At 37.7% G+C, this 18,874-nt stretch overlaps 1 long non-coding RNA gene across 1 annotated transcript in view; it reads left to right on the plus strand.

Moving 5' to 3' along the window:
* Positions 1-18,874, plus strand: part of LOC125341849 — a 343,076-nt gene that overhangs the window by 319,641 nt on the left and 4,561 nt on the right. The window lies entirely within an intron of this gene.

Raw genomic sequence — 18,874 nt, forward strand, 5'->3', positions numbered from 1 at the left:
TTCAGGAAGAATCTTCTATCTCTACATCTGTCTCTGATCTCTCCCTCTCCCCTATCCATAGCTATATATCTGTAACCATATGTATATCTAGATACCGTCTCTGTCTCTACCTAGTGGGTAGACAGCTAGGTGGCAGTAAGGATGTGAACTACTGAGTCTAGACACACGTGTAAAAATATCTTCTCTGAAGGTGATGAGAAGTGGCGTGACCTAAGTGACTTTGTAAAGGATGACAGTCTGAAGAACCAACAGGAAGAGAAAGTACGTGAGTTTGTGAAGGGATCTCACAGGATTAAGAGGGGACAGTGGTGACGCTGCTGGACATACCTGTGCTCCATTAGACAACTAAGTAAATAGGTGGGAGGGGACGCGATTTCAGGTCTCACTGCTGAGGGAACAACGATTCATGCAGTTTCTGGGGCCAAGCCTGAGGAATCGAGACACGTGGAATCCGCATGTTCTTCCTCCCAGGTATAGCTAGCTGTCTGTAGACACAGTCATGACGTACACTGAGTTCCAGACTCTATCAGCTGAGCAGATTCATTTGAGATGTAAGCACATTTGTTCAGAGCCCAAATACATAATGAAAACATTTTTATTCCACATAACATCTCTGTTGATATGTGCAAAATGTGTATTTGCCATATTGCACAAATAATTAAGCAATTATAATCTTTTCGGTGTCACAATATTAGAATCTCTTTTGTGTTGATGAGAAAAAGATTAAATTTCGAAATGGCGTGGAGGATATAAACAGAAGTGGTATGCTAATAAAGATATTTTAATTGCGCGCTATTTCCATTCTACCACAGATTCTTTCGGTCTGCGTGCATTTCAAAGAAATCCACACACATACCTGTACAAACGGTGATATTTTTCCCTTGCTGACTTACACATTTTCACTGTCTAGCCTAAGTAGAATCGACCAAACTAAGAAGGCATCACGGAAATTAATGAACATTTTGATAAATACACACAGAAATGCATTGTCCGAGTGAGGAAAGTACTTGAATGCTTAAATGAGGTTTCTACTGTTACCATTCAGTGTATCGATTATCTCAATTAGAATCTACATTCATAGGTGTGCATAGGTGTGTCCTAAACAGAACTTGTGAAAGAGCTTGGTTTACATAGCCTCTTATGCACAGAGGTTTCAGGAAAATAGGGAAATGGTTTTTTAAGTGTCGCTCATGTTCAAACCAAAGATACTAACTTAACTGTTTAAGATTGGCCAATGGTGGTGTGAGAATGCTCGGGTGTAAAATCTTCCTATGAAAGTTCTGGCTTGGGTACTTTTCTGATTTGAAGGGGCTGGGATGGGCGTGGGAGAGGCGTTGTGTTCTGTAGACCAGGAAGGCCTTCTTCACTCGGCGGTCCTCCTTTCTCAACCTCCAGAGTGCTGGGATGGCGGCTGCGTACAGCCCTGCTCAGCTCTGCCTTCTTCCTAAAGCGCTGACACCAGGGGTGCTGAAGGGACCGAGACAGAGCTTCACCTCGCCCTCTGTCCTCAGAATCCATGAAGAAGCGAACGGGAAGCTATTGCTGAAACGGTCCTCCATCCCTCCAGGTCATGAAGGGTAACTGGCTTGTGGACAGTGTGACAGTGACGGGGCGTTGGGGGACTCTGTGTGATCCCCAGGAAAGCTGGCTTCCCAGGCCCACCTCTTCTTCCAGACTCCATCTCAGTGTCTCCACCTGACTTCAGGCCCTGAGGGCGAATTCCAGCTTCTCTTCCTCACCACACAGCTCTTCCAATGAGATAATTCCTTTTTGGTTGCAGTTACATTTTATTACAAGCAATTGCAATTATGCCAGGTTTCGTTTTGAGATGTATATATATATATATATATATATATATATATATATATGTATGTATGTGTAATTATGACAATGTAATATTGAGAAAATATAATAATTAACATTGCAATAACATATATCACAACATGTATTATTGTAATATATTATTTATATAAGTATATATCACATGGTATTGTAAACATATTAGAATATATAAGCATATACTTAATATAATAAATCCAATATATAAATAGAATGTATAATTATATAATTAGAATATAATTATATAATAATATTATAATCGTATATGATATAATTATTTTATGACAGTTTCAAAAATTATGTGATAACTGTATAATAATTATATAGTAATTGTATAATAATAAATATATAATAATTATATAATCTATATAATAATAACTAAAACAATTTTAGTTTTATAATTAATAATTGTAAATATAATAATTATATAATTATAATAACGTATGCTATTACATGTTATAGATTTGATATTGATCAAAATCACCAAAAAACTTCCTGAAGGATTTAATCCATGATCTTTGGAAAACGGTAAATTATATAAATAATCTTTGGCGTTTTCCTTTATGAATCATGTTTTCTTTTCTTGTGACACTGATTTAGAGCAAGAGGAAAACTAATATGATTCCGACTGTTTCCATGAAGTAGGAATGATATCCCTGGACTCTAGTTTATTGTGCCTTAATTTCATTGTGATAGCTACTTATTTTATGGTTGTAAGAATCTTCCCATCTTAGCACTTAATGCAGCACATTCCTAGGACTGATAATGGACGATCAGTCATTTTGGGTACTTGTGTTACTATTGCCACACTAGGAGCTCTGAAGTTCTCCTGTTTATCAGCCATTAATAGTCTCTCATCACAACAGCCACTCACCATGGCAACGGGAAAGCATCCTTTATAGAATGACGACTGTTTGTGAGCTTGGGACAGCCAGCCATCCCCAATATTAAGAAGTCAGGTCATCTCATCGGTTGACAGCTTGTCATTGAGGCGGAGCTCCCAACACACAGCTCCACTAATGTATTCGCTGGGTCGTGTGTGTCGGATGTATGATTAGGAGCAAGATAGATGCGTGAATGCTTCAGCTTATGTCAGCAAAGGGATGGATACTAGACCTTCCCTCCGTGCCCCGCAAGCTGCCTCTCCGGCCTCCACTCTCCACCCAATCCCCCCTGTCATTTGATGGATGTGTGTGGAAGTTCTTCCCAGAGTCTGTTAATGCGGAATTAAGAGAAAACGTGAAGCCTTTCGGGAGTGTTTTCAAGTGTCGTTTCCACTCTGGGTCACAATTATATCTGTTTATGGAAAGCCATGATCATGTAGAAGAAGAAAAGGTGGGATGTACAAATAGCTGCACAAAACTCAAGGTCTGGAATTAGAACACACCCCCTCCAACCCCCGTGGTTGTTTATGACAGACAACACTTGCTGTCCAACGTTTATGAAAATGGTATTCATTAGTAACCTTGGTAGTAGTCTCAAGGCTGTGAATATCAACACATAAGAAACAATAATGATGCGTTCAGGCCAATGCCACATGTGGTTTTGGAAATTAATTTTAACTGTTGAGGTACTACAGAATATGATAGTGTTAGATTATACTTGACAAAATACAGGATGCTTGTGAATAGCAAGGGTATTAACTTAACTAATGATCCTTTAAATGGATATGTAAAATATAATTTAAGCTACTTGCAACATGCAAGGAAAAAAAATAAAGAGGCATCGTTTCTTATTGCCAAAAATCACTGGCATGTGGAAATCAGAAAATTATTAGGCTGAGTAGAGATAGTTTAATACAAAGGGGAAGAGATCACATTATTTAGAGCAGTTACGTGACAGTCGATGCAAACACTGGTGAAATTCAGGAGGAAAGAAAACCTAGATATGATTTAGTGCATGATAAATTCGGTACTTAGTATTTATGCATGCAAAGGTATGGAAATCTTTGCTCATTAACCAAGGCACTTAGTTTGTGAGCCAAAACGCTTCAGGCTGTAGCCCTAATTGTCATAAATGTTTATCTCTGTGCAAGTTTAATTTAAGCTTCAGGGGGGGGGGGAAAAACATGTTATCCTGAATGATGAATATTCTACTTTTCTTGGTATCCTCTTGAATGGATAAAGCCAGTTTGCTCAATTCTTTCCTCATGTTCTTCTCCATGAAGTCTTCATGTTAGCCCAGGTGTAATTCTCCCATTACTTCTCACTGTTTTATACCAAGGATAACAGAGTACCTTGTGGTATACGTGCGGGCATACTCCATTTACCATTGCCTTCTAGGGGAGTGATTTTTCATAGCTGCTTAACAAGTAATGGGTCCTACTGTGCCTTCCTTCATTTGAGTGACACTTGCCAACTGTTCCTCTGCACCCGTGAATCTCTTTGCCATTAGCCTCCTCTGCTCCAGCTGACAATGCCTTTGATTCCCAGGCAATATGTCTGAAAGTTTCCCCAAGCTGGAAGCGTGATGGATCCTTTGAATGGGTAAAACAGAACCACAGCCAGGACTCGGTGTGTGAAACTTGGGTCCCACGGATGGGGTAGCAAGCTTAGCCTCTCTCCCATTTGAACACCTGTCACGAGTAAAAAGTCAGCGAATTACCCCCACGCTCGAGTGTGTATTTCGTTCTAAATGGTTGTGCAGGGAACCCATCTCTATAGGTGCTATCAGGACTGCGATCTGTTGCTCACATTTATGCAAGCTGTCTTCCATTTCCTTCTGAAAGAGAGAAAGGCATGCCTTTGCCATGTCCACACCTGTGGGCCCTGTAGCAAATGAACAAACCCTTCAAAACAAGTATCACCACTAAGTGTTAGAAACCGTGAATATAGATAAAGGCATCTGTAAGGAGGGTAAAAAGTGAGCATTGTGAACAGGGCATCCCATGACGTCGGAGCTCCTGGTGTGCCTGCTTGCCTTGGGCAAGCCATCCCGGGCTGACTGCGGCCATTCCCAAGTCTTCCAGCTTTTCAAGACAGCAGAAATCTGCTTCGATATTTATACACGTTCCTCATTACACTAAATTATCGTTACTTACTGACACTCACTAGACCAACCAAAACCTTCTCCCGGATGGAGCTTAGGGAAGAAGATTCTTGCTCAGGAGTTCTATTGTAACCAGCCACCTCTCTACCTCCTTCTCTCCAGCTTCCCTCTTCACTTCCCCTTCCTTCCATCTCTCTAAAGTGAAGGAACAAGCAAGAATGACAAAGACAGACTCAAGAACCACATTCCTTCACAGGTGCTTTGTCAGTGACCTAAGGACTGTCTGTACTCTGATCTCCACCTCTTGAATAATATTGTTGTTACTTTCAAGTCATTGAACAAAGAAGTTTATGAATCCAGTGCATTTGCGTCAATGTCAACTCCTTCAACATTCTCACCATTTGTGTCAAGATGGTCTCGTGTCATCCATTTCCTAGTATTAGTATTCCTTTGTGTCTTCAGGGTGTAGGTAATTTTGCTCAACCATCTTCTGTGACTGCTTCCCTCCCCGCCGGCCCCCAAACTCATTTTCATGTAATTCTGTCTCAGGTGGATTTGCTTTTATGATATGAATCTTTACATTGCTTTTATAACTTCAACAACACCCTAGGTTGCAATAAACCTGGGAATTCCCATAAAATCTGTAGAGGAGGGATTTTATTTTTCTTTGCCTGTATCTAGTTTCTGAAAAAAGTAAGTTTTTTCCATTTAGTTTAATTTAAATTAATTTGATGCAGCAGAATCTGATACAAGAATTATTCATAGCATGTGTGTCAGTTATCTAGAGGCTGTATTGCGGAAATTCAAATATTTTCTAAGGATATAATCTCTATGATGTTGCTTTACATTAATTTGGAATGGTGAAGATGCTTTTGATAGATGCAAAAGTATTTCCTCAGCTATAGAAAGTATGATTCGGTCAGTAAAGTTCTGTTTTTTTTTAAAACAGTTTTTATTAATATTTTGCAGATTATAAAGTTACCATTGGTAGCCAGGCATGAGTGGCTCATGGCTTTGAACCTAACTACTCAGGAGGCTGAGACCTAAGCCTTAGAATCACGGTTCAAAGCCACCCTAGATAGACAAATCAGGAGAGACCCTTCTCTTCACTTAACCAGCAAAAACCAGAACTGGAGATGTGGTTCATGTGGCAGAGCACCAGCCATGAGCAAAAAGTAGACTCTGATGGTGAACACTAGAGTTGAAACCCCCAATACTGGCACAGACCCAAAAAGGACGCGCGTGTGTGTGTGTGTGTGTGTGTGTGTGTGTGTGTGTGTGTGTGTGTGTGTTTATAATGTTATCTATAACATTATAAAGACAATTTAACCTTCATCCAGTTGACAACATATCTGTATTTTTGAACTTATGGTTTTAAAATGTTATTTCTGAGAACAGGAAATGGATGTTACAGAATGGGCCTCTTTCCAAGTTTATATTCTTATGTTTTGGTTTTGTAACTACCATTGTTTATGGAGGAAGGACACATCTTTAAAAGTGAGACTTGGTAACCTCTTATCGTGTTCTGGTTAGTCACAGTTACCCCTCATGCTGGACGTTCAAGGTACTGCTGATTTCACAAGATTGTTTTGCCTGAAGCGGGGTGGTAGAGTCAGAGATAAACAGATGTAGCAAAAAACACAGCACACAATCGCTCTTAGAGACCTATCAAGCTCAAATCAAATTTTCCCTCGTTTGCATGATATGGTTGGAGAAGCTATGGGTGGAATTTCAATATCCACCTGCAAAGTCTTCTATACTGGTTCGTGCTTCGACTTACTTGGCACATAAAATATATCTGAGCAGGCTCACTTTGAGATAGCAATGTACCACTAGATCTCTGGATCTTTAGGAAATGAGTGAAGGAAAACATGGCTTTTTATGGCGCTCGTTTTTGCTCCTGTGTAGGTATATTTGATGTTACTTATCACTGACTTTTTTGTATGTTGTTCCTATCCTTCATTTTTTAGTTTAAAGACTAACAGTACCAGGCCAGAATATCTTTGTCTTATCTTGGATTAAAGGTCAGCTTTGGAATCAATCAAACACTGTTGGCATTTCCTAACATTGTAAGAGTTTCATTGGATCTAGGAGGAGGTGGTGGATTGTTGAAGAAAAGATGGGCAGACACTGCTGGGTAGAAATGTGTGTGCTACCAGGCTATTTGATACATTTAATGTCATGAAGCTATCTGGCATTATCCCTAGGAAGCTGGGATATTGCATCCTCTGAAGGAAACCGGGTGGTTTTCCTATAAAATATTGTGTCCCCTGACAGGTGAAGAAAACTAGTGCCATTAGAAGACTCAACATCCTTAATGTTATCCTTGGGTCTTATCTGATCAAGTATCCAGAATTTTCTACAAGGAAGTTAAAAGCCAAAGTGATTAAGTGATTACTCAAGAGCTTATTATTTCTAAGTGCCAGAAATACCTCAACTATCCACCAACAAACTCACATATTTAAAGACTGAAGAGGCTTCCTTAAGTATTCCCATGAACATTTTTCTAAGTCAGATTACCTGCCTGGAGTGGTTTAAAATTTACATTCGTGGTGACCCCATTGCCAGCACTACTTAGTCATGAACTCTACTGATTATGACACCTGAGTTACCTGATTAGCAAGGTCCCTGGGTGACTTTTAGGCACGATGAGATTCAGAACACCCAGCAGTGTGGTTTTCATTGCCAAATGATTGAAAGTATAAGAAAGACCATAAAATTGTACCCTAAAATAAAATTGAAAAGCTAGATATGACCTTCTTGACTTCCTCCCTCCCTCCCTCCCTTCCTCCCTCCCTTCCTCCCTCCCTTCCTCCCTCCCTTCCTCCCTCCCTCCCTCCTTTTCTCCCTTTGTTCCTTCTTCCCTCCCTCCTGCCCTCCCTTCCTTCTTTACCCCCACACACTGACTTTACAATTGCAGTTTTAGTTTATTGAAATCCTTAAGTCATCTTTCCCCCAGGTATTAGCTAGCAAAATCATCTCTGCCTTTGAAAGTCAGCATTTTTTTTTCAAATAGAAACTCCAAGGAATCACCCGAATTTTGGGTCCTCATCTTGTCACTTGAGAAGTGTCAGAGTTATGTATTAAACACCTTTCTGTGATTGTGTTCCCCTCGTTGCTAGTGCTTGCCTTTGGGAAACCTGTTGGGCTGTGTTTCGGTGTGTCTTACTCTTCTGTGAATGTACTCTACTATTAATGAATTTAAAATACATAAACTCATATAAATCCTATAACTGATTTTATTTCCAAGTTTCAAAGGATTGGTCTGTGCTGTCTAATTACAGAGGTATAAAAATTTAATACCAATTCTTAGGCCCACTATTGTAGCGTTTCTTTCACTTCTACAACTCAATCTTTCTAGGGGCTTTAAAGATTAACTTGATAGTTTAAATTTAATTGATATATTTTTTATGCTATAAAAGCAATTCTTTGTGCATTTGTACTTTGATGTCATCTGAAATGAAACAAAATAATCCTCAGCTTTAAAATTATGAAAAATAAATGCATGAATTACTGAATCATCAATGTTTCAGCACTAAAAATTATAATTTTTTCTTACAGTGGCATCACGTAGCCTTCCATATCTCTGTCTTTAAATTTGTATAAAAATAGATTTTAAAAGCATCTATTTCACGTTTGACGCATACTAAAATATTAAAAAATCTTAATAATACATTAGCCTGAGATGTCTTGATTTTTATGCCTTATGTAACAATTCAGTCTGTTAAGAGCTTTAGAAAGCTGTTTTATGGCATTAAACACATCTTTTTCAAGTTTTTAAAAATACTTGTCTATTTTTACAAACATGAATCCAACTTTGTGAATATATAATCAGTCTTGCAATCCATGTTATTTCCATGAGAAAAATAGATGGGCTTACTCGCATCTCTTTATTTTGATATTCACGGAAAATGTCCAAAATGTCTCTTAAGTCTAAAATGAAATAAACACAAATTTCACCACTTTATCACCCATTGTGCCAAATTTTACCAATATAATTTTCAAAAGAAGATGTCTATCATAAATATTTACCTATGCAAATTTCAGGGTTTTTTTTTTTTTTTTTTTTTTTTTGCCAGTCCTGGGCCTTGGACTCAGGGCCTGAGCACTGTCCCTGGCTTCTTTTTGCTCAAGGCTAGCACTCTGCCACTTGAGCCACAGCGCCACTTCTGACCGTTTTCTATATATGTGGTGCTGGGGTACGAGGCAAGCACTCTTGCCACTAGGCCATATTCCCAGCGCTGAATTTCAGGTTTTAATATATAAGCTCTGATGGCATCGTCTGATACAGGATGAACATATTATGACATGTGAATAGTAAAATTTAAACACTATAGTTTGTTTTGTATTTGAAATTACATTCCTAGCATAGCCCAACCTGCTCTGCTTGGTTGAATAAGATCTCGGTTTGGAAGAGAACATGGTAGAATGAGGAGGTATTAATGGAATCTGCAGGTGATTGATTGGGAAGTCACAATGGATGTGTGTTCCATTCTTCAGTTCTCCTCTCACAAATCTATGTCTAGAAGAACAATAGGATCAGCTCTGGTGTCATCCCATTTGTAATCCCAGCAGAGACAAGATGGTGGCGGAAGCCCACACAATTGCATACCACAACCTCAAAAAAAAAAAAAGCTACCTCAAAAGAAAAACCACAATAAAACAAGTTGTGAGGGGTCGCATGGTCCAGGATCAACCCCGATTAGAAGCTTAAGACACAGACAAACGACTAGAGCAAAGAATAGCTGGGGGTGTAGTTCAAGTGGGAAAGTACTTGGTGGCACACGGAAGGTCCTAAGTTCAAACACCAGTATTGCTAAAGAAACACCAAGTCAGAATATTGCATTTTCCTTGTACATTTATTACTTTCCAAGATGATTTAAAACATGTGCCTATACGGTTGTGGGGTTTTTTTTTTTTTTGGCTCTTTAGAATATCTCTGTCAGACTTTAGAAAAAGTTATATATGATTATGAACATAATGATAGGTTATGAATAGTTCATTCACTTTTTTCATATCCAGGTTAATCTGTGTTGCATTTCAGAAATAACATGATTATTTTTGACCTTTAAAAAAATTCATAGTCAAATGGTACTGCAGGGCATTTTCTAATTTGTTCTAAATCATTTCCTGTTCAACAACCATGTAACACAAAACTAGGGTCCATTTTACCTACAGTATTATAATTCTGTGATTCTATCCATATACATGTGGGAGGTCCCTTACTGGGGTGTACGTGGGGGGAATTTATTAGAATAGTAATGTACCCTCCTACCACACCTCTCGTGGTCACCTTTTCTATCATAAAAAAATCTTTTTATGATAATTGATTGCTTAGTTCTACAGTATCAGTGGAGTATGCCAGTCTAGGGAAAGTGTCTCAACGTACAAGATTGACATGCAGGAGGGGCTAGGCAGGGATTCTCCCTACAGTGATGGAATCATCAGTAGCCTTCATTCTCTTCCACGTGTCCCCTCTCCTAGACAGTGCCAGTAGGCATAGCGATCTTGACCACACTATTTTTTTTTCCTGCATAGGAAACACACTTGCACAGGCACACAAACAAGCCTGTAAAGAGAATCATTCATTCATCAATGAACTATTCTCCCTGGTGAAGATGGGTTGACTTTGTTAACCATATCTTGCTCTGGTATCATACAAAGAGTAGTTGCAAGCATCAGTGTTCTATGCAGCAAGGAAATTAATGCTCAAGTTGTGGAGATCCCATTGTTCTTATGTTTAGCTCCACCATGCCATCTGAGTATCTTATTTTCAGGGAATTTTTTGTTTTCAACTCATTTGCCCTGATATAGGGTCAGTACGAATGACACACAATGGGTTATAGATGCTACTATTTTACACACAACCTTAGCAAGCTGTGGGAAATTAGTTAATCCAGTTAATTTCTCACACCTCAATAGCTTGTGCAAGAGGTACTGTTTGAAAATGAAAGAGAATATTGGATATGAAGTACTAATCACTTTTGGCTCATTTTATGAGTAAGCCCTTTTATATAAGCCCTTTCCATTTCTCTGGAATATAATGCATTGCAACACACACACACACACACACACACACACACATACACACTCACACACAGCAAAAAGATTTTCCAGTGTGTTATTCCATATTCTTGGAGTAATCACCCATGTCTTAGAATAGAAAGTATACATCGAAATCCTGCAGGATCAGTTTTACTCTGAAAAAGCAGAATTTGAAACTTCAGCAGTTGACTTGCTGAGTTAATTGTCTTCAAAAGTCAGATTTTATTCAGATTCCTTCCAAACACTTTCAGGATTGAATTTATTCAGCTCAGTTCCCTCTCAAATAGCAACTGGATTAATAGTCGTGCCTGCAAATTAGGGGAAAGGTTCTTGGTTTATATAGTGAGGATTTTTTTCTTTTTTGTGGGAGAATACAAATCTTAATTTTTCCCACATATAAGTTTGAATATGAGCAACACAAAATTTCTGAGAGATGATTGTTGAACAGTTACATAATCTTTCAGGTTTCCTGTCTTGCTTCCTCTCCTTAATGGAAAGAGATTTCACAAGCCCTCCCTGCAAAAACTCTCACTCATCACGTTTCAGCATGTAATAGTACAAAGTCATTCATAATTCTTAGGCATTGTTTTATCTTAAACGTGCTTGCTTTTGGTATTCTTTACAATGAGACCATGTCTATTTTCAGTATCACTTGTGCTTTGAAATAATTGTCATGGCCTGAATGGCAGAAACAAACAAAAAGGAACCCCAACCAACAACAATGACAACCAAAAGAATGCACTTTGGTTCATCTGTTGTGGCCCTATCACCGCATTTCTTCTACCTAACTTAGGAGTTACACTTCTAGAGCCTTTGAAGTCTTTTTTTCCCCTGAACATTACAGTATGGATCATAGCCTCTAGAAGACATTTAAAGAAAAGGAAACTACAGTGCTAATTAAGGAAATGTTAACTAGGATCTCTAAATCTAACTGGCAGCCTGTCTGTGGAACTGTGCAGCATTCACAGAGAGATTTGTCTAAGGAAGGATGTTTCTTTTCATTTGGGCTTTGAGGAACTCTGATTGATTCATCTCATTTTCAGAAAAGAAATCTTTCCTAGGTGCAAAAATAGAGCATTGCATGTAATTTCTTGTTTCGATCTATACAAGACTCGTATGCATACCGTGCCTTGCATGTATGTTGTCCTAACAGAATTTTCTATTTAAGGTAATTTGGCCCGAGAATTCTTAGGCTCATCTAGAAGACTGCTGAGTGTTTTTCCCTCTCTATTGTATATTTTTATTCCTATTTAACATTTGAAGTCTTTGTGCATTTTAATTTCCGGTAATATTTTGTGAGTATTGGGCATATAGCCTCAGAGCAGGGATATTACTACACTTTAAAAGATTATTTTATTTATGACAGAATTATCAGTCAGAACAACCTTAATGATATTTCAACCTCGGTGTAATATCAGCGAGGTTCTGAGTACATAATTTGTAACCCTCTGTAGTATCAGGCAAATCACTTTCAGATATTTTACCATTAAAATGTATTCATCAGCCACCAAACTAATCTTTTCATTAGTGATGTGATTCAAGTTTGAAAAGAGAATGTAGAAAGCTTCAGTAATATCAAGATGCCAAAATGTGATTGAAAGTCCTAACAACACACTTTGCAATTGGTAATCTTGATGAGAAAAAATGCAACTAAAATGAGAAAGAAATCATCTTCAATGATACTGCCTTTCCTCCTCATAATTCTTATTTTTCTATGAACAATGGTCAATTAGAGCAACGGAGTAGGAAACAGTGGTTTCCAATCTCTGTCCCTCCTCTGGTTGCCTATTTTGCTTAACATTTTTTTGTTTATATATCTAGACTGGTACTTGTGGGAGAGGACCAGGAGAGAGAGAGAGAGAGAGAGAGAGAGAGAGAGAGAGAGAGAGAGAGAGAGAGAGAGAGAGAGAGATCATTCATGATAGATATTTTCATGGAAAAGCCTGTTAAAAAACAGTATGGAGTATGTTCTTACTTTGATAAGGAACACATTTAATAGAGACCTGTATATGACATGTAGAAACTCTGTTGTATACATACACAATATTCAGTTGTCTTTAAATGTGTATGTGAAAGATGTCCAACAATTAGGTAGCTGGAATACTACAAATAAAATTTAGCAAATAACTAAATGATCCTTGATGCTTGTTGACCCATCTCATAATATGCTTTAACTAGGGCTTTGTATAGTATTTGCAGCGAGTTTATTTCTGAGTGATTCAGAACTTTCCCTTATTATAACACAAATGGAAGATTATAATGAGCTAGAAAATTATATGTTTACGTTCCTGATTTCATCTCTATACAATATAGAAGATAAGTCATATCATCTCTTTCCATAACCAACATCGTATAACACAATACAGCAAATTTCCATTTTAATCTAATTACATTTTTAAAGATACCTTTTCTATTGTCTGAAAATGTGTATGGCAATCTGTAATATCCAACTGGCCTCTGCTTCTTGCAATTTTCAGTGCTTCAGCAAATATTTGCATAAAGCGATGTGCTTGATATCCCATTGTGCTTTTGTTGTGCAGTATTTGAACGTGGTGTGTTAAGGATCTCCTCTTTCAATATCCAATAGGCCAAATTGCAATCTGCCTGCTTACAATGATTTTCTTATGTTGTAGATTCTCCTTTTCCTCATAAGCCAAATTGTGTTCATGTTATTGCTTCATGAGGTTGTGTGAAGGACCAAAATGAGTTGTGAGTGGTCAAATGAACATAGAGTCAAAAACAGTGAATTTAAAAAGAATGTTGGCCTCAAAGTCTTTGGCCTCTTTTTTAAAAACATGAAACTAAGATAGATTCATTCACCTGTCTTTCAGACACATTTTCCCCTGATTTGCCTTTTGCATATAGACCATAAAAACACTCTTAATTGAAATGTGTATGAACACATAAACTTGTGACACGTAGAACTACCAAAGAGATGGCATGGCGTTGTAGGATTTGACCCAAAGAAAAATCTTGTTGAGATACTGACTTGCAACTCAATCCCTCTGACCTTCACAACTGTGGTGCCAGCATCAAAGCAACCACCCAGAGCGATGGTGTGACCTGTTGATCAAGATCATAGATTTTTGAAACGACTATCCTTGGTATAAGTTATCATATCTTCACCTCTAGAATATCCCTCTCAGACACTGAAAACACATCTGAACATGCTGAAAGGAAATTTTAATAATGTCACTGTGAAACTTAAATTAAAAAAACAGAATGTTCTCAATGGAAGATGCCTATGGCTCTTTCTATCAAACTCTTTGTTGTTGTAATCATTTCTTTCTGTTTGTAGATTCTTCTGAGGATTTTGGTGAGCATACAATATTCATGAGCATACACAGTATTTCTGATGCATAGGAAAGCTTGGTATTCATTTTTGAAAGCCATTTCATTTGGTATAAGCAGATCCTTCGAAATATGTAAATGGAACCAAGAATGTTGCACTTTTAGGTACTGAAAAAGTGTTTACAAGTATTTAAATCAAAGTAATCATGTCTCAGAATTGTTGAGATCACACATACTTTACCGGAGTAATTGAGAAATTTATCAGCAGAATGAATTCTGTGCCTTTAAGTTGATATGGATGTATGTATGTATATCCATATGTGTAGAATTTTAAAGCTTTAGGATTATATAGAACATAAATTACATACATAGAATTATATATTATTTGTATATCATATAATAAATATATTACTTACATTAATTGTATAAAAATTTTAATATTATATATAGGATTGTATATTATACATAACTAGATAATTACTTTTAAGCTGGCTTTCCTTTAAGTAGACAAGGCCAAAAGCTATTTTCAGATTATTAATAACAAATCTCACATTTGCCATGGTCAAGTGAGAAGAATTAGACACAGATTTACATTCCTAAGGAGGCGCTTTGACTTTCCCTTAGTTTCCTCAATTACAGGGAAATGTCATTTAATCCTTATTAAAATTTAAACTTTTATGGCAAAGGGAAAACAGCATAATCATAAGTGTGTGACCTTTCTGACATAGCAGTTGTCTCATTTGCAATTCTTACAACCGGCATAATTTTACTTGTCTTTTTATAAACTTATTTAAATGTGAGTACACATAGCTGGCATGCTCCTAATTGTAGCGGGTTTTATACAAATAGATCAGGCAGAGATGATAATGAACTGAATTACTGGGTATCAGAGGGTTCTGCATTAATCATGGCTTTGACGGGGGCCTCCGAGTGGAGGGCCCTGAATGAGTCTTCAGCTTCACTTTCCCGTAGGCTCCTCATCCAAGGATGCAAATGGTGGCAGAGCTTCGCTTCCCATCCCTTGTTCAGCTGCAGTCATTCAGTAATCTGGGTGGCATTGCCTTTTTCCGCAATCTCTCACGGCCTCCGAAGAGCCAGCAGTCAAGAAAGGACAAGCGTAACAGCATTGTGGCGCCATGAGAGAATATATTTCTTCTTTTGATGTACGCAAGGCCAAGGACCGCGCTATGTATTTCATATAACCACGCTGTCTTTTTACCAGATGGTAGGAATCTTTATCCTCTTAGTCACATCTTATCATATGTTCTAATCATCCTCTGGTCTCCTTAAGTTTCTGTGTCTCATCACAACGTAGGGCTTCTCCCAGCCAAGCTGAGACTCTTCCTAGCTCTGTATTTTCCATGACACCCTTTTTCTTTTTTATTTCCTTTTCTTTTTGTCAGTGGTGGGGCCTGGGTGCTATCCCTGAGCTCGTCTGCTCAAGGCTAGCACTCTACCACTTTGAGCCACAGCTCGAAGTGCCACTTTGAGTCACTGCTGGCTCTCTGGTGGTTCCTGGGAGACGTACAGACTTTCCTGTGTGGTCTGGCTTTGAACTGTGATGCTCAGATCTCAGCCTGCTGAGTTGCTGGGACAACAGGCTTGAGCCACCAGCCCCGGGGCCATTACAACCACTGTACAGCACACCATGCTGAGACACAGTGACTCCATACCCAGCATCCCTTTCGCCCCAGACTTTCCTGAAATGTATCCCACAAAGTTCGAATTCCAGAAGGACCTCAGGAAGAGCTTCTATGATCAGGTAATTTCGTAAGTGCTATCTGCTGTAGTTTTGTGCATTTATATCCGAGGATTGAAAAGTGAAGTCCTGGGAACACTAATGACCCAATGATGGAGCTGTGTCTTCCATTTTATTAAAAACCAGACTGGCTGTCTTTCTCAGTATTCCACAAGCTTTCCTAGAACAATCACTGAGAAAGACTTTTGGTTTGTACCTGTTGCAGTTAACTTAGGAGACATTTCTTCTTTAGATATATACTTATTCCTTTTTCCTTGTTCAACCCTTTTGCTTCCTCATTTCTCCTATTGTTTATTAATATTTTGCCTCTCAAATCACTTTTTCATTGCATATACTGATTCTTTAGCCAGTATTGATTGATAGTTATATTTCACCCTCCTAGAGACAATAAATATTCCAGTAATGAATAGTAAAGATATTGATCCTGGGTATATCTACCCTTATACATGAGTGAGGAAAGAAGACAGAAATTAGAAACTAAAATAGAACAGGAGGTGGTAATTGTTATGAGCAAAAACAATGAAGAATGGGGATGCTGAAATAGGTATGTAGCCTTCAGTATAGTATGTAATCTTAAAAAAAGCTAAGCCAAACAAAAAGGACCATATAGGGGATAGATAGATAGATTTAATTTCATATAGTATATAGTATTATTATATAACATATAATAAATACATATACATATGTATATACATCATAAATATGATACATATTATATTACTGTAATCTTTATGTAATTCCTAATATTGAAGCAACCACATTACAGACACAAGTACCAATAGATGCAAAGTATGGAAAGGCTGGAAACCTTAGCACATTATTTTCATTTAGAAAAAAAACACCAAAAAACAAAGAAGCCAAAACAAAAAAATGCCAGAGTTAACTTGAACTTGAACCTTAGACCAGATGGAGCTTAAAGATACTCACAGAATATTTTATCAGCAACCGAAAAATACACCTTTTCCCCCTCCTAAGTTACAAAACAAATTCCTAATTATAAAATAAAATCAAAAGCTTATTAAATTCCTTCTCTTACCATAAGGCCATAATGCTAGAAATTAGTACAACACAACAATAAACCCTTGAAACTACCTTTTTAGATACATGAAAATGAAGCATCTTGCTTTTGAATCACAAATGCATCAAGGAGGAAATCTAAAAGTAAATGAATGCTTGAAACAAACACAAGTGATCCAGTGTGCTCAAACTTCTGAGAGCCAGCAAGAGCAGTGCTATTTGGAAAGTATTTTTATCCATCGATGACCACTTAGAAAAATATAAAGAATTCACATGAATCACCCTTCACTGCATTTCAGGGAACTAGGGAATCAAGAACCAACGAAACACAAAGAGAGCAAAAGGAAAGAACAGTAATCACAGCCGATATGAAATGGAGACGTAAGAATACAAGCGATCAAGGAGACAAATAGTTAATTCTAAAAGAATAAGATTTACAAACCCTTAGTGAGCTTAACAATTTTTTTAAAAAAATTAGAGATTAAAGTTAAATGCTTTAACTGAGATCACAGAAATACAGAAGCTCATTAGAGATTATTATAAACAAATCTATGATCCTTTTGAAGAAATGCTAGCCGAAAGGTAGCAGGTGCTGGCACAGATGTGTGTAAAACACAGTCCTTGCATCTTTTCGTGGGGCCATGTACACTAGTCTAGCCATATGGAATGTGTAGAGGTTGCTCAAAAAATTAAAAAGAGAACAATTATTAGGACCCAGCTCCACAACAGCTGGAGAGGTTTACAATGAAAATGAACCAGGGTGTCAAACAGACCTATGTACAGCTTTGTTCATATCTGTCCCTGACAGCCCAGAAACAGAAGCAACGGAAGTATCCAACAACTGATGAAGGGATTCAAGGATGGAACGATGACCTCAGTTAACGGAATGGAACAAAGTCGATGAATGGGATTCAATGTAGAGCCGAACAGGGACCACCAGTGGTCAGATACTGTGTGTGTGTGTGTGTGTGTGTGTGTGTGTGTGTGTGTGTGTGTGTGTGTGAAAGAGAGAGAGAGAGAGGGACAGACAGACAAACAGACAGAGAGACTCTTTTCATGGTTTCACATTCCAATAACAGCCCACAGCACTTTTCCTTAAAGAAAACTTCATGGACTCTTCTGTCCACTTGCACACAAATGGCTTAATTGACAATGGATGGAAAGTCCGTGGATAGTTTATACCATTTAATAATATCCTTTATTACTTGATTAGTAAGTGACTGGGGTTGGAGTGGACAGACTGTAAAGGAATCTTTTACTAGTATAGCTTTTTTTTTTTTTTGGCCTCTTCTGCTTCCCTTCTTTTCCTCTACACCTATGTTCTGTAATGGTGGAGAATAATTCCACTTCTGCAAGGACTGTTTGCACTTTGTAAAGAGAAGAAAAATATTTTCCCATCTTATGTTCTTTTTTTTTTTTTAATTTGGCTCCATTATCTCGCTGACATTCTCCTTCTTCCTGTCCATGGATCCTGCACATTTGAACTTCTGTCAGAGTGGTAATACAGATTGATATTTTAGTGTGAGGCTTTCTTCAATAACTTAAGAAATGACATTTTACCAACTGACAAAGATGGTATTTTTTTGCCTTCACTCATCTTGAGTCACTAAAAAAAAAATCTGTAATTATACCAATTAAAAATCTCCGTGGATTGCCTTTTAAAAACACAATACACCATGATTAGTTGTCATAACTGAATTTCACTGAGTTCAAAATCATGATTTATTAAAGCCAAACTCATTTCTTATGTGAGTTATCTTTTCTTCTGGGATTGATTAGCCATATTGTTATTTGGGCTCTGACCGAGCATGGAGGGGCTATTGTGCATGAGACATTAATCAGGAAATTGTGCATTGCTCTCACAACTGGACTTTACTTTGTGATATTGTATTAGCTTGTAACATGCAAATTATTTTAGGTAATTACCTCATTTTT

This window comes from Perognathus longimembris, chromosome 25 (genome assembly GCF_023159225.1).
Source record: "Perognathus longimembris pacificus isolate PPM17 chromosome 25, ASM2315922v1, whole genome shotgun sequence".
In the NCBI taxonomy this organism is placed as follows: Eukaryota; Metazoa; Chordata; class Mammalia; order Rodentia; family Heteromyidae; genus Perognathus; species Perognathus longimembris.